Raw genomic sequence first — 22195 nt, forward strand, 5'->3', positions numbered from 1 at the left:
ATTCTGAAAATAAAACAGATAATAAATATTATTCTATTCAATTATTGTCAAAATCATAACCCAGTCAGTCATATAACCTTATCTTATATTTGTCCTTACTTTCCATTGAAGTTACTATAAAAAATTTACTACATTTCCTTGGATATCCATCCTTTCCTTTATTTTAGTAAATAAAGTCCCATGTTTTAGTTGTGCATATGGCCACCCAGCTTGAATTTATATTCCTGCAGATGGTATGGCCCTGTGCCTAGATTTTGACCATAGAGAAGAAAGAGGAATTGATTTGCTTGCATTCTTAGTACTTATTTTTTAATTCATTACTTTTCTGCCTGCACACAATTTCATCTTCTCATAGACTTCATTAATTCATGGAATTAATGAAGAGGATGAATTTTTCCTTACTGTTCCATATCCACTCCCACTTTTTTCTTTCCTGAATACCTGACTTGTTTTTCATGTTCAGTTCTGGAGAGTTCTGAATTTCAATGAATTCAGCATTTGACTAGTGTATGAGGTTTTCTAGATCCCCCTGTATCCAGAAGTTAAGTTATATCTTTTAAGACTAAATTTACCAAAAGACCATTTTCTGTTCTTCACCTGTGACTACCCTCTGGTTTCCAAACACATTTTTCTTTTCCTTGTTGGGCCTATGTAGAGAATAGCTCTGGCCTTCATTCTCAGTCCATTACATCTATATAATTTTCTCCTTTATTATATTTTTTCATGTTTTATTTAGAATGTGTCATTTCTCTCTGAAACTTTATTCATATGGTAAATAGTAACACAAATTGAATCAGTAAGGATTTCTTTCTTTCTATTTTTTTTTTTTTTGATTGAGCGGGAGATCTCACTATATAGTGGGGGCAAGGGAAGTTCATCAGGCTGGCCTTGAACTCAGAGTGCTACCTGCCTCTGCCTCACAAGTACTAGGATTAAATACAAAGCCACAATATCTAATTGTAAACAGCTCCTTAAATATGTTTATGGGTTAGGTTAGCTTATCCACCTGACTTGCTTAGTTTGAAGAAAAAACACAAGAACAGTATAGCTCTCAACCCTCATCAAAGAAGTTTCTTTTTCTGACAGAGACTATTACAGAAAACTACTACTTGCTAAAATGCAGAGAATAATACTGTGGGGGTACTGACCACCAGGAAATGCATCTACAATGCAACCTCCACACTTAAGGCACAAAGATCATTATAGAAGATGAGGTGTGAAGATTATAAAAGTTAGATGGCTAGAATCTGCTGCAAGATATTGTTCTCTATGTATGAGAGAAATTGCACCCATTAAATCTCAACAATATGAGAAAATAAGACCTGCATAATGGTACCACCAATTGTCACATCAATGTGGATGAATAAAACCTCACAAGTTCCCATCTCTAGATGAATTGCTATATTGAATTAATAATGGCTGCTGGGAGGCAGAGGTTTTGTCTTCTCCAGGGAAGAATCCCATATTAGGTTATTCCTAAACATATACACATATGAAGAACACAAAATGGACTTGTATTTATGCTTATGTACAGCCATAATTATTAAAAAAGATGAGATAGTAAATTTGAGATGGAGTTGGGGTATATGGGAGGAGTTGCAGTAGGGAGATGGAGGGCATAAAATGATGTAAATATGGTAGTCTTCTGACATTCAAAAAATTTTTAAATAAAATATTGAGAAAGCAATCTGTGAGGATAATAACTTAGAGTTTTAGTCCAGAATCTGCTGCTTTGAATTTCAAACACACAGCCTTAATTAAATGCCCATATGAATAAAATGATAAATGATAATGAAAAGAAAGTAGTGGTGACAGATGGAACTCCTGTATCATGTATGGAACTTTCAAAGATGAGAAACAGAACAACAGGCTAATGTCATGTCTCCTCTTCCAGTTGAAGTCATCTGGTTCTTTTATCGCAGAAACTGGAAGTCCCTAAAAAATTGATCTGAAAATTCTAATTTTTGCAGAGTCCACACTGACAAACTCTCATTTTATTCCAAGTACATGTCAGTTTCTAGTCCTTAGTTGACATAAAAGTATAATTACTGGCAGTAAACAGTCTGTCTGTGGAAAGAATTGAAAGACAGTGTCAAATTCGATCAACACAAATGTAATAATCCAAACAGAGGTTGCATTCTGAAGACCTGAGTCAAAGTCTATAGAACATAAGATAAGTCATAGGTGTCTGTACTCAGAATTCTATATTGGAGGTATTTAGGCCCTGGATAAAAGTATTTAGTTTCTGTGAGGGTATTAATTTCTTGGCTTAATGTCAGTGAGGTTCAAATAGCCCTGTTCTGGCACATTCTAAAGGAAGGTCATGCATGAGAAATGAATCTATTATGTGAAAATTAAGATGGATTAAGTCATAATCATGGATTAAGTCATAATCAATGGAATGATTAGGAGAGAATTCTCTTCACTGTAGCATTCAAAGAGGCCCAGAGATGGCAGTATCTTCAAAGCATTTTTCTGTCAGCTGGGAATAAAAGTGGGACTATCACAGTCAGCATAAACTCCTGAGATGAGTGAGAGAAGTGGGACTCTGGAAGTTAGAAACCAACTAATAACATTTAAAATCAGAAGAAAAGATGGCTATAGGAGCAGTGCAGACACCTGGTCAGATGGTAGGCTTGGCATTTATGAGAATTTGACCAACAATTTTGGTAATAGGTAACCAATCCCAAAAGTCCTTAGAAATGAATTTCTGAATCCATGACTGGTGTGTTTGACAAACTTAAAGATATTAATTTACAATTGCTTAAATAATGCTCATGATACTAAGGAATAAAATCATTCAAAGAAGAGGAACTGGCTTCTCCACCCACAGCACGACAGCAAACGCACAGATGTATCACATTTTAAGCACGCTGCAGACTCTGGAATCCATCTCAGTAATGAATACACAAGAATACAGATTCCTCAAAGATAAGCAATTGACTTTCTAAAACAAAAATATAATGGATATTATAAAATAATACATGTATGTTTTAGCTGTAATTTTTAAACTGTAGTACTTATGCAAATTACCATGAAATCCTGTTAAGCACCATATTTTCACTGAATAAGCTTATGATGAAGTCAGATCCTACATGCTCAGGCTCACTCACCCTCCTATAGGTTATACATGCAGTTGACTCTGGATACGGCCAGAGAGGAGAAAAGGCTATAGTCTTGTGCTCAACGACTGATACCTTCCACTCTAGGACTATGATACATTAAAAGTGTCATCTGAACCACTACCATAGCTGCCTATGAATCCACACATTTTGGACACTATCCCTTCTTCATTAAGTCAGTTTTCATCATAGTTCACACTGTGGCTTCATCCTATATGTGTAATCAACTTTTTTTTTTTTTTTAAATTTGACCCTGCTCTTACTGCTCCATACTGTCCCCTAATCAGATTCATTGAAGATATGCCTTTGGGTTGCATTTTATGTTTACTGTTGGGACTCTGATTGATATACCACATGAATCAGCATCAAACCTGCAGGCAACATAACTCTTGAGGTTGTAGCTGTGCAATGACAAAACGGGAACCTGTGTCTGACATTGAGTTACCTACTGGGCAGAGTGGCGTATCCCCCTGGATGATTCACTCACTAGACTGTCTCAGGAAACAGCAATTAATAGTTGCCTGCTCCAGGTACTATATTTTTTGATATCGCAGTCATAATAGCTCACCCTGTGACCTAATTAATTTATTTAGGTGTGCCCAGCATTGAGCTAAGGGGTTTACATGGAATTTTTCATTTAGCCTTTATAAAATTCCTAAGAGGTTGCCATTATTAATCACATTTTATAAATGAGAAAATTGAGCTTCACAAGCACTCAGTAATTTTTCTCACATCCACAGAGCTGAAAAGTGGCGGAGTTGGGAATTGAATGAAAATCTATCTTATTCCAAAGGGTATAATCTCTCTACCATGGAACACTGGCTCCTTAAGCAGGTTTGCTGTGCTCTCTCCAGTCTTGGTGACCTCTTTCCTTGAAAAAGAGCTTTCAAAGCTTTTCTTTCCTTCCTCTATGTCTGGAATGCTTTACTCAGAATGCTCCTTATATAAAGGGTCTGGGAGATCATCACACATCCACCCATAATTGATCCTGCCCAGAAACAACACACACACACACACACACACACACACACACACACACACACACACACATATGTATAAGCTTCATGAAACAGAAGTGTTTTTCATATGGCAGAAAGTCAATAATCATAAGATGATTACGTAGAAACTTACCAAGAATGTGCATCGTTTGCTTTAACAAATGAGAAGGGAAAACATAACATTCTGTTAACTTTAATGGAGGCTTTTAACAAACCAAAAGGATCACAATCTTTTCAATGTCTGACAAAGAAGTAAAAGAAATGTATGCTGGCAAAATTAATTCCATTTCAAGACAAATGTTTCAATAAGCTTTTCAGTAAAGAGAGGAAAATTTCGTAAACACAATATTGCAATGCGTCACATCAATTTGGCATACCATTTGACCTTGTGGTTTGACCTCTTTATATATATGATTTCAATTTTAGTGTATCTCAAAAGCATTTCCAAACCTGTAAATATCACCGGGACCATCACAATCGTTCAACTCATTACACCTTCAGGGTGTGTGCATTTGTTAAATCAAATAAGTAGAATTGCAAATACAGTGACATTAGTATTTCTCTTGACAAATATACAGAGTATGAAACCTCAGAAAAGGTGTATCCAAAATCTATTATTTATGTGATAAATATTATTCCCTGGGAAGCTAATTCAGAGGCGATGGAGACCGAGTTGCCTTATACAATAAATGACTCTACACAAATCCAAAAGTTTCCAAGAAATTAGGAGTTCTGAAACTAGGAAGTCATCTTCATGTCTAATTTTATAATTTAGTTATAGTTGAGGTTTACTAGAAAGTCTCTTTATTGCTCATAACTCTGTTAAATGGGGATTTTTGCAATAATGAAAATTGGTTAAATAAATGAAAAACCTTCACGTTTTTCTCCAAATACAATGATATTTCAGGGCTTAAAACTCTATGCTTTAGAGCACAACTCTTATATCTGGAATGATGATGCTGCAAATTGGTTTTGACACTAATTCGCTTAAAACCTCATGTATTTGCTCTTTATTAATTTATCTTTACTAAAATACTTTTTGTTATTACAAACTGATATGTATTACTAATGTTCATTTCATATCTAAATCTATATCTACATCTATATCTATTTAATTTCTCTCAATATATATAGTAAACATATGTAGTAAATATATATATATTACACAACATTCAGCCAGGACATCAAGATATCGTTTTATTTTGGTTCATTTAAATTTTTAAGAAATATTATTTTTTCATTGTTTAGAACATACACTGAAGTAAACAAAAACACAATAGTCTTAATTTATTAATAATTAGGGGAAATGTCTGTAATGGTTAAATGGTCAGTATTGTCGGCATGTCTGATAATAGCATACAGTACATCATTTTGGGGAAGATGTGGTGACATCGGTGTGAGGTACCTGGTTATTTGTGTCTATTGGCAGGAAACAGAGAGAGATGAGTGAATCATTGTGCTTAATACACTTCCTCCTTTTTGTTCAGTTAGAATCCTGCCCATATTGTGTGAGTTGTGGACATTCAAGGACTGTCTTCCCACTGCAGTTAAACTTCACTGAATAAAAAATTTATTAACAATCTCAGAATATATCTCTTAGGTTGACTCTGAATCCCAGCTAACAATGAAGCCTAAATAAAAATTATAATCCCTAAACTAAATATCTATTTTTTTACTTGTGCCTTAATTTCTTTTATTTTAAAACTGAACTAGTAGCTCACATGTATTATTAAAGATCCATGGCCATTATATGAGGACTTTCTCAATTTCCATACTCCTGCTACCTTCTCCCCCGCCGGAAGTTCCTTTCAGGTTTGGCCAACCTATAAAATGAAAGTGGTTTTCAGTCATCTCAAATACTCTGCACGCAGTCACACATAGGCCAAGGCTTGCCTACAGTCACATATGCCATAGTATATAACCCTGTATGTCACAGATGAATATGCAAAATTGACAAATACACAGATGGAAGGAATCCGTTGTACAAAGATTTCAGGTAAGAATGCCACAGCTCTGAAGAGATTGCTGCTTGTGCTGATGTGTGCTATTCTACACGTAATCACTTACACAAGATCCCACCCTGGCACCATCACACTGGAATCAAGTTCTCAACACGGGCGGGCGTTTGTGGTGGACACATTTAAGACCTAACAAGTTTTCACACTATTGAGTCACAAGTTGAGTCATGATAAAGTATTTCCTATAGAGAAAAATGTCTCATTTCCTACAGAATGTTTGTTGTTGGGGCTTATAGAAAACCCTTAGGAGACAGATATTTCCAACAGGCCTTCATTCTTAGAATAGCTGTAGGCAAACCTCTGGATGTCTATGAACCAATGAATGGTCACTCTTTAGAAATAATATTTTTTCCAGTCTCATTTGTCCCAGATAAACTTTATTTTACTTTCTCTTGAAAACACAAAGCGAAAGTATTGCCAGCTCCGAAAGTAATACTAAGCACTCAACAAGTGTTAAACTAATCAATCACCTGAATCAGTGACTTTTAAAAACCTGTCAACTAGGAAAAAATATCAAGCAATCATGCAGAGAAGCAATCACATACTGAAGTCAGAGCTGCTGAAAATCCTTCTCTGTGAAGCTCACAGCTGGGTGACTTTGTTATCCGATCCCCTGTGCCCCAGTTTCCCTTTAGGTTAAATGGTGATAATAACCACCACACGGGGTCTGGGGTGGTTTGCATTTACCAGGGTTATACCTGTAACATGCTTGTCATTCTTTTTAGCATCTACAAGGAAAATAAAAAACATTGCAATAATAATAAAAACAAAAGGCAAGACTTGACATGTGGCTCAGTGTTAGTAGTTCCTAGTATTAGCAAGGGCCTGGGTTTCACCTCAGTATCAGCATAGTAGACAGACAGATGGATTGATAGATGATGATAGATAAATGGTAGATAGATTGATAGATAGATAGATAGATAGATAGATAGATAGATGATACATAGATAGATGATAGATATGATAGAAATATAATAATGATAGATACATAAATGATAGATGATAGGTAGATGGATGATACATAGATGATTCATAGTAAGTTCAGTGGTTAGATTTATCACATTATGAAGATATTTTTGAAATAATCAAACTTTTATAAGCTGGGCATTTTCCTCAATATTGTCATGTTCTGTTTCCCTAATGTCAAAAACCTTTGTGATATCATACTGAAGCTATTACTTATAAGTTATAAATATGTGATGAGAAATTAGTAGCATTAACTTTATCTTTAAACTATGTAAGAATATTGAACAAGATATAAATGAATTAACAGAGCTAGTGACTGGCTACACTGAACTACATTTGCAGCTCTCATACAAATTACTTTCTCTGTCCTACTTCTCAGCATTATATTATAATAGATTTCATACTGTCGCTACTTATCATCCACACAGAGGTTGTTTGTGTGTTAGAATCATCTACTATGCATCAAAATTTGGACTTCCAGGGAGAACAGTAAGTAGCGGTGTGTACTCTTGGGACTAAATAAGTGTTTTTTGCTTGGTGACAGAAAAAAATACTGTCAGTGAGACAAAGAGAACATACACAGGAAGTCCTTCTTAGTAAAGAAGTGCTATTCTTTGCTCTCTATATGTCATCTCAATTAATTGTTACAAGGTTTCTTGTGTTAGAATCAATATCTCAATTTTAGCAATGTCTTTTAAATAAATGGGCTTTTGTGAGTCGGTAACTTATTTCATGCCACATAGTAAACAGAACAAGAATACATTTTCTAGTTTTTTATACAATGTCATTAGTATTGTTTATAAATTATAAACTAACATTCACTATGTATAAAAATACATATGAAAGTTGGAATGCATTATTCATAATAAAATGTTTTGATGCCACTACTCAAGTAAATCGAATATTATTATTAACTGTACAACAAGAAGAGGTGTCTGAAAGACTGTAAGAGCCAGAGTAGCAGGGTATGTCCTGTGAGACTGTGTCTACTAGAAAAGGCTGCATAAACAAGACCTGAACCTATATCCAATGATCAATAGAAGCTGACGCAGAGACCCACACCAGGCACTTGGCCAAGCTCTTGGAGTTCAGTAGAAGAGAGGGAGGAGGGACTATAGGAGCAAGTGGGGGAGGAGGTCCAGATAATGATGGGAAAAATCACAGAGCTGACCTGAGCTAGAGGGTGCTCATGGACTCTGGACTGACAGCTGGGGTGCCTGCATGGAACTGAACTGAATTAGAGTGAAAGTTGTGTGTCTTGAACTCTTTGTGGGGACCCTGGCAATGGGACTGGGACCTATCTCAGGTACATGAACTGACATTTTAGACCCCATTCTCTATGTTGGAATGCCTTACTCAACATTGATACAAGAGGGAGGGGCTTACTCCTGTCCCAACTCGGCATGCCAGCCTGTTTTTACTACCCAAGCGAGGCCTTACCCCCAGATGAGGAGTGAATGGGGGGCTGGGGTGGGGGAATGGGGGAATGGAAGAAGTAAATGGAGGGGGAACAGTAGTTGGTATGTAAAATAAAAAAAATAAATGATTATATTTTAAAAAGAGATCCGAACAATGATGGATCAACAGACATGCTAATACAGAAAAGAGAAAATTCTAAAGTCTCACCTCTAGACAAAGAACAATAGGCAACTAATGACAACTGTCCTAGGAACAAGCCTTCTAATTGATTATACAATATAAAATTGTTATCGTTGAAATCACACACAAACAACCAGCAGAAATGGACACAGAAGATTATATATTTTTGCCTCTCTCTCTCTTTCTCTTTGTGTGTGTGTGTGAGAGAGAGAGAGAGTGTGTGTGTGTGTGTGTGTGTGTGTGTGTGTGTGTGTGTGATACACTTTTCTCTATCTATGATATGATTACAGGAAAGGAAACTGTCAGTTTGAAAGGAAGATGTGGGTCTTGGGAGGAGTTGAAGGGGAGAAAAGGGGGGAATTATTTAATTGTATTTTAACTACAATATATTTAAACTGTTTAAAAATCTGTGCATTAAAGTGAAAACTCAATATTTTAGATACTATTAGCCATTTCTCATTGCATTGATTGTCCAGAAAATCTTTGAAAATTTTCAATTTTTAAAAATATTGAATGTTATAGATTAGATATACTTTTGCAGATTTGTTAGAAGTTACGTCAGCATGAATATAGGAGTTGATTCTTAACTAAGGTCTGATTAAACATAGATATGGTATCCAGGTGTCTGTGGAGAAGAATATCCCCATAGGACACTGATAGGGGTCTTGGCCCTTTAATAAAAAAAAAAAAAAGAAAACAACCCTGAATATAGAATTCAAAAGAAGCAGGGAGAGATCTTGAATGAGCTAGTATGGTTTGATCCAACCTGTGGGCTCTAAGCTATTATGATATACCCAGATAGTTTCTAGCCTTTCAATCTAAATCTCAGTACTGGAGATGTGTGTGGCAACTTACTCAAACATCCCCACTTACAACAAAACAGTGCAGATTTTGCAAATTAAATGCTGAGAAAAGTATATACTACAATACCCAATTAACAGTGAACCTGGAGACTTGTAGCATCAAAATGAATGTTGCCAGGAGCCATTTAGTTTTGATGTAATTTTTTACAAAGCAGAGATGTGGCATTAGGTAACTACTTCATTATTTGTTACTATTTAAAATATTTATTGTTTATAAGATATGTTTAGGTCATTTGGGGGAAACTATGGAATTTCACTTATTTTAATTCTTTATTTTGTAATGCATTTATGTAAATATGTTTTCCTATACCATATGCAAGTAATTCTTACAAAGACCAGAAGAAGGTTCAAAACCATGGAACTGGAGTCAGGTATGGATGTTAAAAAAACACACCCAGAACTTTTGCAAGAGCAGCAAGTGTTTTAACTAGCAAAACATCTTTTTTAACCTATTTTTATATACTCTATTTTGAGTACATGACAAATTGCAACAGCTTTTTCTTTGGTGAAGACTGAGTCTATTCAATTTAAAAATCAAAACAAAACAAGATACATGTGGTTTGTGTTTTAGTTCCACTGATAATTGAGTATAAACATTGCTCAATAGTCTTTAAATTGCATGCCTTGCTCTAGAAGTTCATATGCATTTCTTGAAAGTCTTTCACACACACACAGATTAGAATGTGTTTATTCATGCCCTTTATAGTAGATTTTTGTTACTTCTAGTTTGGGACAGTTCTAAAAAAGTTGCTATAAAAGCATGTAGAATAATTGAAGATACATGCCTCATTTCCCTTATTTTAGCATCCATACACTACAAGAATCGCATAATCAGGTACATTTAGTCTTTTAAGAAGTTGTCACTTTGACATCCAAAGTAATTATATAACTTCATGATGTAAGAAGCAATTCCTAAGAGTTCCCACTCCTCCACATTCTCACCTACATATAACATGCTCAATGATTTAAATTTAAACTTTTATAGTACATATGTAGCTATTTGGGGATGCATACCCAAATGCTGTCTATTGTTTTTTCAAGTACATTTTACATAATCTGTACATGTCTTCTCAGTGAACTCTCTATTAAATTGTTTTGCTCATTTTAATAAGGTCTTTTTTCCTGTTTTGAACTTTTTAGTTATTTATATGTTCTAGATCTATAATTGAAATAAATGATACTGAGTGAATTTTTGTAGAGTATAATTTATCTGCTCATACTTTTAGCTCTGTCTATCATATAGATATAATAAAGTTCTTAATGTTTTTATGGACTACAATTGATTAATTTGTTTTCTACATCACTTTTTGTTGCACTAATCTATAAGCTCTATTAACTAAGTGCTGAAACTTTACAATATTAGAATTTTTCTAATTATCTTCTGCAGTTATCAACTTTTAACTGTGAAACTGAAGATTAATTTTGAATTTTAGTGATTTTTTACATGTTTTAAATGAAATACGATTTTTACTGTATTCTACAGTATGCTCAGTGTATCATTTTGTATTTCTATTGTTGAAGGATATGATAATACATCTTAGTATTTCAGCTATGACTTCATCTCCTTAGTATTATTTCTGATATTGAGATGAAGGTTTTTCAGCCTCCTATAAAGCTGTCCTACCCTATGATGACTTTTTCTTGACCCTGAAAGATTTATATATGTATATACATATACATATATACATACACATATACATATATATATACATACACACAAATATATCAGTTCTCTATTATTTAGAAAAATGGAATGCTAACTGTAAAAATATAATCTGATATTTTCTAACTACTGAATCAATTTATTTATTTGCTCCTAGATTATGTATCATAATATTTTATTTCATTCTCCCACAGTGCAAAACTCTCTTTCAACTTCATATCTGAAACATGGACTTATTAGTCTTACCAATAAAAACCAGGAGTCAGGTATTTTGGTAATAACCTGAAAGACAAGAGAAACAGAAGAGCAGCCACCAGTGACCTCCTACCTCTCTAGTCTTCTGAGCAAAAGGCCAGAGATCCTATCTCCACCCCACCTTATCACTTGTCTTCAACTCCACAGTGCTGAGAGCCACCACAACCCAGGTTCTATGGTTAACTAGTGGCTAGCTCTGCCCTCTGATCTCCGGGCAAGCTTTATTTGTCAGAAAACAAACAAAATATTACACAATGTTTTCCCCTATTTACTAAATGAAAAATGAAGGTTTTGACTAACATAGAAAATCTATATACAGTAATTACAATAACTATAAACAAATACATACAGGCAAGAATGTATTATATTAACATTGTCTAGGCCATTTGCATTTGACAAATTCAGTGAAAATACTCCATTAATTATCCTATATTGGTGAGTCCAAAGTGTTGTACCTAATTAACTTTCCATCCTAACTTACATTACCAACCCAAAACGATCTTTTTATGTCTCTCAACCTTATACACTTTGCACGTCTTTAGTGAGTTTCTTTTCTGAGTCTAGTAACACTGAAAACTATAACTATCTAGTCTTCAGCTCCATCAGAGGTCTGAGAAGGATATAATATTACCTGAGTAAACAGGAAATGCAGAACAAACAACTTCCAAAGTTAGGAAATGAATGAAACATCTGACTGCCTGGACAGTCACTCAAGGTTCTTCTGTAATGTTGGGGCATCGGCCTACATGTCTTGAATATCTGACAGATGTTTCTGTAAAGCAAAATTTTGAAGGACTGTCCTGCCTTGTCTTGGAAATATTCAACAGGCACATTCTTTTTTGTCCTGCTTGTTGAATTTGGATAGCATACTGTCAGCAATTGAGGCAAGGGCACATTCTTGCCTAGTAGCTAACTTGCCCCAAATAAAGTAAACGCCACATGGAGTTTCTTTGATGGCCATCATCCTCTCTGAAGTAGACTGGTGTTGCCAGAAACAGACGTGTCTCGTCATAAAAAGGAAATAACCTTTTGTTATTAAAACATCTTAAATGCCATACTCTGTAGGTCTGTGAAGTGTCTGAAGACCACTTGCCTATATAAAATATATTTCTCTCTATTTGACCTTGAAAACATACCTAACATGACTACAAGTTTGATTGTAATAGATGCCTAACTGCTAATCTACATTTTATTATTATCTTAAATAGTTTATAATAATAAATTTCAAGGACTATAAATTTACATTATATTGTTAAATGAGCTGTCTAGGTACAATACTTGAACAAGAGTAGAAACATACGTGTAGTATGCTCTAACAAAAAGTAACTTTAAATTTGTATCAATATACAAAGTTCTACAACAATGTAAAATATTTAAACTAGTAGTTCTTTTTTTTTTGGTTTAAAAGTAGATTCATTAATCTACATTTTTATCCTATCATTTCTATAACATATATACAGTATAACAAAAATAACCTCAAATTTGTATCAATATGCGAAAATCCAAGCCAATGTACAATATATGAAACTAGTAGTTGCTTTTTTGTGGTTTTAAAAGTAGATTCAATAATACACTTTTTTTATCCTATTTATATACCCCCCTTTTTCTTTTTAGAACAAGATCTCGAATCCTCTTTGTTCAGCTCTTTTTTTTTTTTTTGGTTTTTCAAGACAGGGTTTCTCTGTGTAGTTTTGGTGCCTGTCCTGGATCTTGCTCTGTAGACTAGGCTGGCTTTGAATTCACAGAGATCCGCCTCCCTCTGTCTCCAGCTTTTTTACAGACCAGTATCAGCAACAACTTGTAGCCACCTCCACAAACAATGACAAATATCCATAACCCACTGAACAACAAAACAATGCCCACTCTACCTCTTGGGAATATGGGCATCATGTTCATAATATTACTCCCTGCTATCAGGGGTTATGACATCATTAGGATAACCAGAAAAAAAAATTGGGATAATTGTCAAGTCCTAGGAGAGCTAGCTGTATCATTTGTTAAAAAGTCTCTGTGTAATGGGAAGGGGCAGGACTTGTCAAGTCCTGGCTAGAGTAGTCTGTGAGGCTTGATCATCTCAGCTAGCCACCTTGAAATTGTCCTGAGCACTTTGTAGTCCAAAGCCAGTCTTTAGGTGGTGTGTCAGCTTAGCGGTGTTACCACAGTACATGTGAAATCGTTGATGTGGAGCTCCATCCTCCTTTTAAAGACTTCAAAGGTCACTGTTAGGCATGGTCATGGTTCACTGTAGAAAACTTAAACATTTTAAGTGTCATATGCAGCAGATCTGAAGAGGTTAATGGACCATAATTTATTATATACATAAAGAGTAGAAAAACTAATTCCTTGTTACCTGATAGAGATGCAAACCTGAAATCATGTACAAGAAGCTAGATGAAACCTCATTCTCGAATTACTCATTATTCTTTGTGACCACTAATATTATGATAAGAAGTTTAAAATATATGTAATAATTTTATAAATTTTGATATAATATTTATGCTTTAAGAAAAATTTTAAAGCATCAAAATTAAACCAAATGATCATGAGATTAGTAGCAAAAAAATAATCCCTTTATCTTTTTTTCTTATGCCCAGTATCAGATGGCTTTTCTGACAAAAGACAGAGATTTTGGATTTTACTTTAACAAGCATGCTTGGGTTTAAAGAATGAGAGAGCCACACTACATCTCCAAAGAAATCTTTAATTTTTAATTGAACTGGGAATAAAAGAGACCATTTGCATTATGTGTCTGTAGAGGACAGTAGAAAGAGACATTTGGGAAGATTTATAAAATTTTATCCTGTTCAAAATGTGTTATACCAATAGGCCAATGTTTTCTTTTCCTTGAAACATTTTCTCTAGATAATTTGCCCTTTTTCTTCAGATGTCTTATTTGTCCAGTGGTCTTCAGATTCTTTAGCTGGATGCCTTCATTCTCTGGAAAAGATAAAACAAAACCCTTTCCCAACCCTAACTTTGGTGAGGTTACTTTTTAACAAACTATATCTGATCAAATGAAAAGCATTTGTTAGTCTTATAAGTTAGTTTAGATTGAATGGTCATGCTGGTTGATGAATTACAATCTCTTCTAATCAAGACATCTCTCTTGTTCAAATCTAATCATTACCAATTTTGATGGTGTCCATAGCTTTTCTTCACCTGTGGAAACAAAACAAAGCCTCTTCCCCAGTGTAACACATATCCTGCTTTCCATTCTGAGGTCAACACATCTTTAGAGTATACAGGCTGATTTAATTCAGTAGTGTTTTCTATTATCCAATGTCGCTCCATAGCTGTGGTTCCTTTCTCATTAGGATTCAGAAAATTGAAAGTTAATATATATTATGCAATCTATTTCTGGGAGTCTTTATTATCCCTTTCTGTTTATTAAGTATTTTTTCTGTTTGTTTAGATATTTCTATAATTGTTTGCCCTGTAGGATTTTGTGGTATATCTCTAATATGCTTTATGCTGTAATATGCAAGAAACTGCTTCATTTTACTAGAAACATATGCTGTAGTATTGTCAGTATTAATTTTTATAGGTATCCCCATGATGGCCATAACTTCTAACAATATGTGATTAAATAATCAGACTTTTCAGAACTCAAATCCATTGAAATCCTGAATATTATCTATGGTGTTGTGTACATATTTTAATTTTCCAAACTGTGCAAAATGAAACATGTCCATTTGCTAAATTTAAGTTCTTTGAGTACCCTTTTGGTTACTTCCTGTGGGTAGTAGTAATTGGTTATATAAGGAAAAAGTAGAGTATTTTTTTTTATAATTTCCTTGGCTTGTTGCCAGGTGATGGAGAAATCATTTTTCAAACTCTTGATATTGACATTTTGTTTTTAATGAAATTCTCAGGCTTCTAGCATATTTCAATCAATTTCAACATTTCCTTGTACTAGATGGCCTGTTGACCCATATGATATCTAGTATGTATATATATATGATTTCTATTTCTTACTATTTCTTGTAACTGAATAAATAAAAAAGTCAGTTCTTACTAACACCTGGAATAAGTACAGCAGTTTCAATATGTAAAACAACTCTTTTTATATACTGAGGGTAAATAACTATATCAAGAGGTTCTGACATTGGAACAGAATCACAAGGATTTGAGATACTTTATTCAAATTTCCTGATTTATAACCTGTCTTTCCTGATTTGTTTGTATCAGCATAAAATGTAGGAGCTCCAGAAATTGGTGTTCCCCATTCAATGTGAGGAAGGATCCAGTTAGTTTCCTTTATAAACAAAATACTCTTGCTGGTGTTATTGTTGTTAACATCTCCCAAAAATTACTGAAAGCTCTTTTCCAATGTTCATTATCTTCCCTTAAAGAGGAAATTTCAGCATTAATAGAAGGTACTACAATTACTTCTGGGTCTATTCCTCTAACTGAAAAAGTCCAAATTTTCCTTTTAGAATCAATTAAGAAATTATACATTCTGTAATTTCTTTTCTTCTAAAGCCAATTCTCTCTCAACTTCAGCTGATAATTTTCTTGGACTATTTAAGTCCTTATTACCTTGTAAGGTTTAAAAAAATTACACAGTTCTTGAGTTGTTAATTCAATTGTGGGCACATCCAGTTAATGTCTCCCAGCAAATTTTGGAAGACAATAAGATTCATCAATAAATCTTTCTTGATTCATACCTTTTGAGGTTGAATTTTTAAACCTATTCTATATCCTAGGTAAATAATAGACTCTCCTCTTTGTATTTTTTTTTTTTTAGGATCAATATGTAATCCCCAACACGGCAAAATTTTCTCTATTGCTCCAAACACTTTCTCTAAAGTATTTACATTTGAAACAGCTAGTAAGATACCATCCAATTATAGGTAAATTATAGATTGAGGAAATTGTACATGAATCATTCCCAACAACTGGCATACAATTGGCACTGGACAGAGCTGCATAACATCCATTGTGAGAGAATCTTCCATTGACATCTCTTAACAGGCTGAGAATTATTATAGGTAAACACCATGAGGGCAAATTTTTCTCTATCCATGTCTTGTAAAAGTATAATGAAGAAACAGTCTTTTAAATCCATATTAGACCATTCATTAGGTAATAGAGAAGAGAGGAAAATTCTAGACTGTAAAGAGTACATTGGCTGAATTACCTTATTAATAGCCTTTTGATTTGTTACCATTCTTCATTTTCCAGATTTCTTTTTAGTAACAAATAGAGGAGAATTTCAAGTACTCTTTGATTCTTCAATACATTGAGTATTTAGCCACTCCTGTAACAGCTATTCTAAGGCCTGTAATTTTTCTGATGTTCTACCCAGACAGGTTTGTCAGTCAACCATTTTAAAGGCAGTGTTATGGTACCTTTGAAAGATCAACAGCTGCTGTGCCCTGTGTTTGTACAACCTAGATGGTTGGTGACTGTCCTTTATAATACCTTTTAATAGTTTACTCAGAAACATATTTTAGTTTATGAGATTGGATTATCCCAGTATTCCCTTGCTGTAACATTATGGCCCCATAAATTCATTGCTACATTATCTACATGTGGCTTTAATTTTCCTCTCTGTTCTTCTGTCCCTATACATTAAATCTATTTCATGCTTTGTTTTACCTGAGATAAAGTTCCAGTCCCTAAAAGCTGAATATTTATGTCTTGAAGAGGTCAATTTGGAAGTCAAGAACTAGATGCAATTATTATTCCTCTTCCTCTGTGTCTACAGGACCTTCATTTACAGTGTTATTTAGTCATACCTTTAGCTTTGGTCTTTGATAATTTATGGAAGGGTGCCAAAATATTGTACTTCTTGTTTCTCCTGAAATATTTGTTTTATCTTCTAAAGCTGTTATGTGATCCAGAGCCATTTTTTTTATTTTTTGTTTGTTGGTTTATTTATTTATTTATTTATTTATTTATTTATTTATTTATTTATTTATATATTTACTTATTTATACAGTAGGCATTAGGCCCTTTAATTGCTCTGTGAGGAGTTTCTTCCATGATAACAGGAAATGGATGAACCAAATTGGACATGAAGGCCTATGAGAATCTCCCCAAGGCATTTTCCAATGGTAATAGGTTACCCTGTCTGTCCTTTGTTGATCTCCATTTATTGGTCCAATATCAGCCTTTGACATACCTTCTGCATACTCCATAAGGCAGGGACATTCTGTTTGATTTATTCTTAGAGAAATCATTGTTTCTAGAAATGTTCTGTCTACAATCCCTTTTTAGGTGAATGTGTTTGCCAAAATTACATCACCTGACATTTTGATTTTTCTTCAAGCTTCTGGAAATCACCTCTTCCATCCAGATATTATTATGGTTATAAAATTTAATATTAACTGTATCTCAGATCCTTTCTTCTATGGGTCCTGATTTTGCCTTTAAAAGTGTAATTCCTTTTTGTATTGTGAATTAGTATTTTCAAAAGCCAAAGATTCGATTATTATTTGTCTAGCTTCTGAATTTGGTATTTTTCTATTTACAGCTAAAGTCAGTCTTTGAAAAAATCTGTGAAGGTTTCTTTTTGGCCCCATATAACTGCAGTAAATCACTCAGTTCTCTTTTTGACTTCTTCAATTCTATCCCAAGCATTTAAAGCTGCTTTATGGCATAGAACCAGAGTGTGGTCACTATATGTAGACTGTCTTTGTACATCAGCATAATTACCCTCTCCAAGAAGTTGGTCTTGGGAGATTTCCTAATTTTCTCACCAAATCTGTTGACAGTGATGATGAAATATGAGGCATAGCATATCTGAGTGCAGACCATAGGTGGTGTGCACCCTGGCTGAGGACAGCTGCTGCTCATTGTGTGTCAGCAGCCTGAGGAGAGGGACCAGGGAAAGCCCATGAACCATGGAGAAAAATAAGCCAGCCATTTGCATTGGGGAATATGCAAAAGCAACTAACACCAGCAGCATTTGGAGACCAAGTACCTGTAGTGTTTTTTGTGGAGAGACTGCCAAAGAAAAATCCAAGACTTATGCAGAGGGCTTAGGGGAAAAAAGGAAAATCTAGGTGGTAGGGAAGGGACTCCAGCAGGAACCACCAAGTGCAGCTCCAGCAATCATTGGTGGCTGCAAAGCCATGGACAAGCAGCTTATTTCATGAATTTATGCCTGAAAAGTTGGACTCCAGATGAAGCATGAACCTAATTAGTTTGGTTTTTTTTTTTTCAGTAAAAACCAGGAGTCAGATATTGGGGTAATAACATGAAAGATCAGAGAAACAGAGAATCAGTGACCAGTGAACTACCTCTCTAGTCCTTTAGTCTAAAGGCCTGAGATCCTGTCTTCACCCCACCTTATCACTGCCTGTCTCTATTTCCTGAGTTCTGAGATTAAAGAAATGAGCCACCACCACCCAGGTTCTATGGCTAGCTCTGCCCTCTGATCTCCAGGCAGGCTTTATTTATCAGAACACAAACAAAATATCATTCAACACATGTCTCTTCTTAATTCTTAATTTATTATTGTAAGTTATACACACACATACACAGACACATGCACAAAGTAATATACATATATATCTGTGTATGTGAATGTGTGTGTATGTGTGTGTGTGTGTGTGTGTGTGTGTGTGTGTATAACTGAGACATACTGAGACCATCTTGCATTGTTCATATGTGTGTGTTCAGTGATGAAACTTGGGATTGGATAAGTTATTAGAAAGCTCATCCTTGGAGAAGATTGAGGTTTTTTTTCTCTTTCTCATGGTGTGAACTTATGAAAATTCCTCCATCCATACTGGGATGTCTACTGGTATTTTTTTTACTGGTTCTGTTTAGGTGATCATAGTGATATTTAATGGATGCAACACCCTGTCATATGTAGAAGACAGTTTTTCATATTATAGAGAGTCTTTTTCCTCTTCTGGTTCCTGCAGTCTTTCCAGCTATATTACAGAATTTCCCCTGGGATTTTGGTTTAAAGAGTGTGTTTATTACTTATCAATTGGGCATGTGTACCATATGGTCAGTTGTTTTCTGCCCAGGTGTAGATTTGTGTTATCTCTGCTGCAAAAGGAGTTGCTTTGATGAGTGGTGAAAGCTAAACTTTTCTCTGGACAGAAATTCATAATAATGTTTGATACCATAAGGGTTCAGGGAAGTAGCTGTAGGTTCTCTTCTAGAGCCCATGACTGAACAAACCACTGGTAATTAGCTAGGCTTGTCATACTTCTTTTGAGCTTGCCTTAGGTTCACAGAAGTATCTGTTGGTTAACCAAAAGATCACTATGGCCTTTGAGAATCTCTTGCCAGGCTGTTCATTGTTTGGATTCATAGCCCTTACAGCCGGGTAGAACTTTTAATTGCTTTTAACCATTGGCTTCTTGCAAAGCAACTTTATATTGTATGAAATCTAACCCCCAAGGAAATGACTTCCAGATCAGTTCCCACTAGATTCCTTCAAATTTTATGTCCTATGTGCTTGGAGTCTTCAGTAATAAAATCTGACCTTCAAGCTCTGTGAGGAAAACAAGAGCAATGACAGTCACTTATACTATTTTAGAGGTCTCCTGGGCTCTCTCTCTCATGCATGGAAGTGTGTGTTTGTTATGTTTGTTATGGTCTATGGCTCTTGGGAGAAAAATGTTAAAGTTAAGTGACATAAATTTATTTACATTTTATATACATTTGTATATGTGCAGATAGCCACAAAATATAGTTTAAGAAAATGTAAAATGTTTTTCTATGATTGTTCAATGTTCTCTGGTGTTTTTTGTCCTTCTCCTTCCCTCTTCCATATTGCTCTCCTGACCCCACTCTTTTCATTTTCTACTTCACAGCACCTGTAACCTACTATTCCCCTTTTTGGAACACTATCTTTCCATCATGGGCTCTCTTTACCTTCTGTTTATTCACTTATTCAGGTTGTGTACTTACATCTAAAGACTCAGAACTTGGATCTCCAAAGAAAAGAGAACAGGTAACATTTGTCTATCTAGGCTGAGGTACTTCACTTGCTTTACCTCCTAGCTCCATCCATTTACTTGTGAATATCATGATTTTATTTTTCATTATAGCTGAATGGAATTCCACCTCATATGTGTATCACATTTTCATCATTCATTCATCAGATGTAGAACATTTGTGTAATTTCTACTTCCCAACTATTGGAGATAGGTTGTCCATGAACATAGATGAGCAATAATCTATAGAATGCCATTTCTAGTCTTTTGGGAATATGTTGAATAATGGTACAGCTAGGTCATGTTTATGACCCACTTTTAGCTTTTGTGCATTATTTATATTGATTTATATATTTGCTATACTAACTTTTATTCTCACCAACTATGAATAAAGAATCATTTTCACAGTAACTTTATCCACAATTAGTTTTGTTGTCAGTTGCTTTGGTGATCTTGGCCATTTCGGCCTATGTGATATGAAATATCAAAGTAATTGAATGTATACTCCTAATGATAATAATTATTTTAACACCTTTCTCAACCATTTGTATTTCTTCTTCTTTTGCTTTTGAGAACTCTGCATTTATCTTCATGCTCAATTTTTAAATGAATCTTATGAATAAAATATTATTTCCTATAAGTGATAATTTGACTACTTTTCTATTTGTATTCTTTTAATTTTCATTTTTCTATTATATTTATAACTAGTGCTTCAAGCACTATATTAAAAGTCATGGAGATAGTGAGTTGAACATCACTGCTTCATTCTTGATTTTGATGATATTGCTTTGAGGTGTTTTCCTTACATGATGATGTTGACTTCAGGTTTGTCATATATAACATTTATCATGTTAAGTTATGTTCCCCTTAATCTTTCCTACAATATTTTGCCAAGACTTTTTTTAAGAAGACATATTGGGTTTTCTATGGCTCCTTTCATCTATTGGTATGATAATGTTAATTTTTCTTTTTTTGAGACAGTGTTTCTCTGTGGAGTTTTGGTACCTGTCCTGGGTCTTGCTCTGTAGATCAGGCTGGCCTCAAACTCACAGAGATCCACTGGGCCCTGCCTCCTGAATGCAGGCCTTAAAGGCCTGTGCCACTACTGCCCAGCTAATTATGTTATTTTTGTCACTAAGTACATTTACACAGATTAAATTTACTGACTTATATATGTTAAATCATCTCCGCATTTTTGAAATAAAGTCTACTAAATCATGGTGAATGAACCTTTTTATATATCTAAATTTTGTTAGCAAACATTTTATTGAGGATTTTTATATCCATTGTATTCAGGGTTATTGACCAGAGGTATCTTTTTTGTTGTGTTGTTAATTGGTTGTGATATTAGAAGAATACTGGCTTCATAGAAGGAGGTTGAAAGTGCTTCTTCTATTTCTAATACTTCAAAAATGAATTTTAAAACTATTGGTAGTATGTTTTCTTTAAAATTTGAGTAAAATTCTGCCTTGAATCACATTCATACATGCCAGATTGTTTGTTAGTTTTAAGGGCTATTATTATTATTATTATTAGCAATCGTTTTAATTTTTGAGTCTGTTAAATTTGCTGCTTATTATTGGATTAAATTTGGTAATTGGAAATGTCTAGAAATTAAACCATTTCTTTTAAGTTTTACAATTCAATTGAGTATTATTTTAATCATGTTTATCTTCTCAAAGGGCTAGGTCTTAGATTCATTCATTTTTAGTACAGTGTTATTTCCATTTCACCATTTTCTGCCTTGTTCATATCTCTTGCAATTTATTGGATTTTGATTGATTTCTTTGTGTTTTCCACAATTCTTG

The sequence above is a fragment of the Peromyscus eremicus genome, chromosome 15 (genome assembly GCF_949786415.1).
Source record: "Peromyscus eremicus chromosome 15, PerEre_H2_v1, whole genome shotgun sequence".
Lineage (NCBI taxonomy): Eukaryota > Metazoa > Chordata > Mammalia > Rodentia > Cricetidae > Peromyscus > Peromyscus eremicus.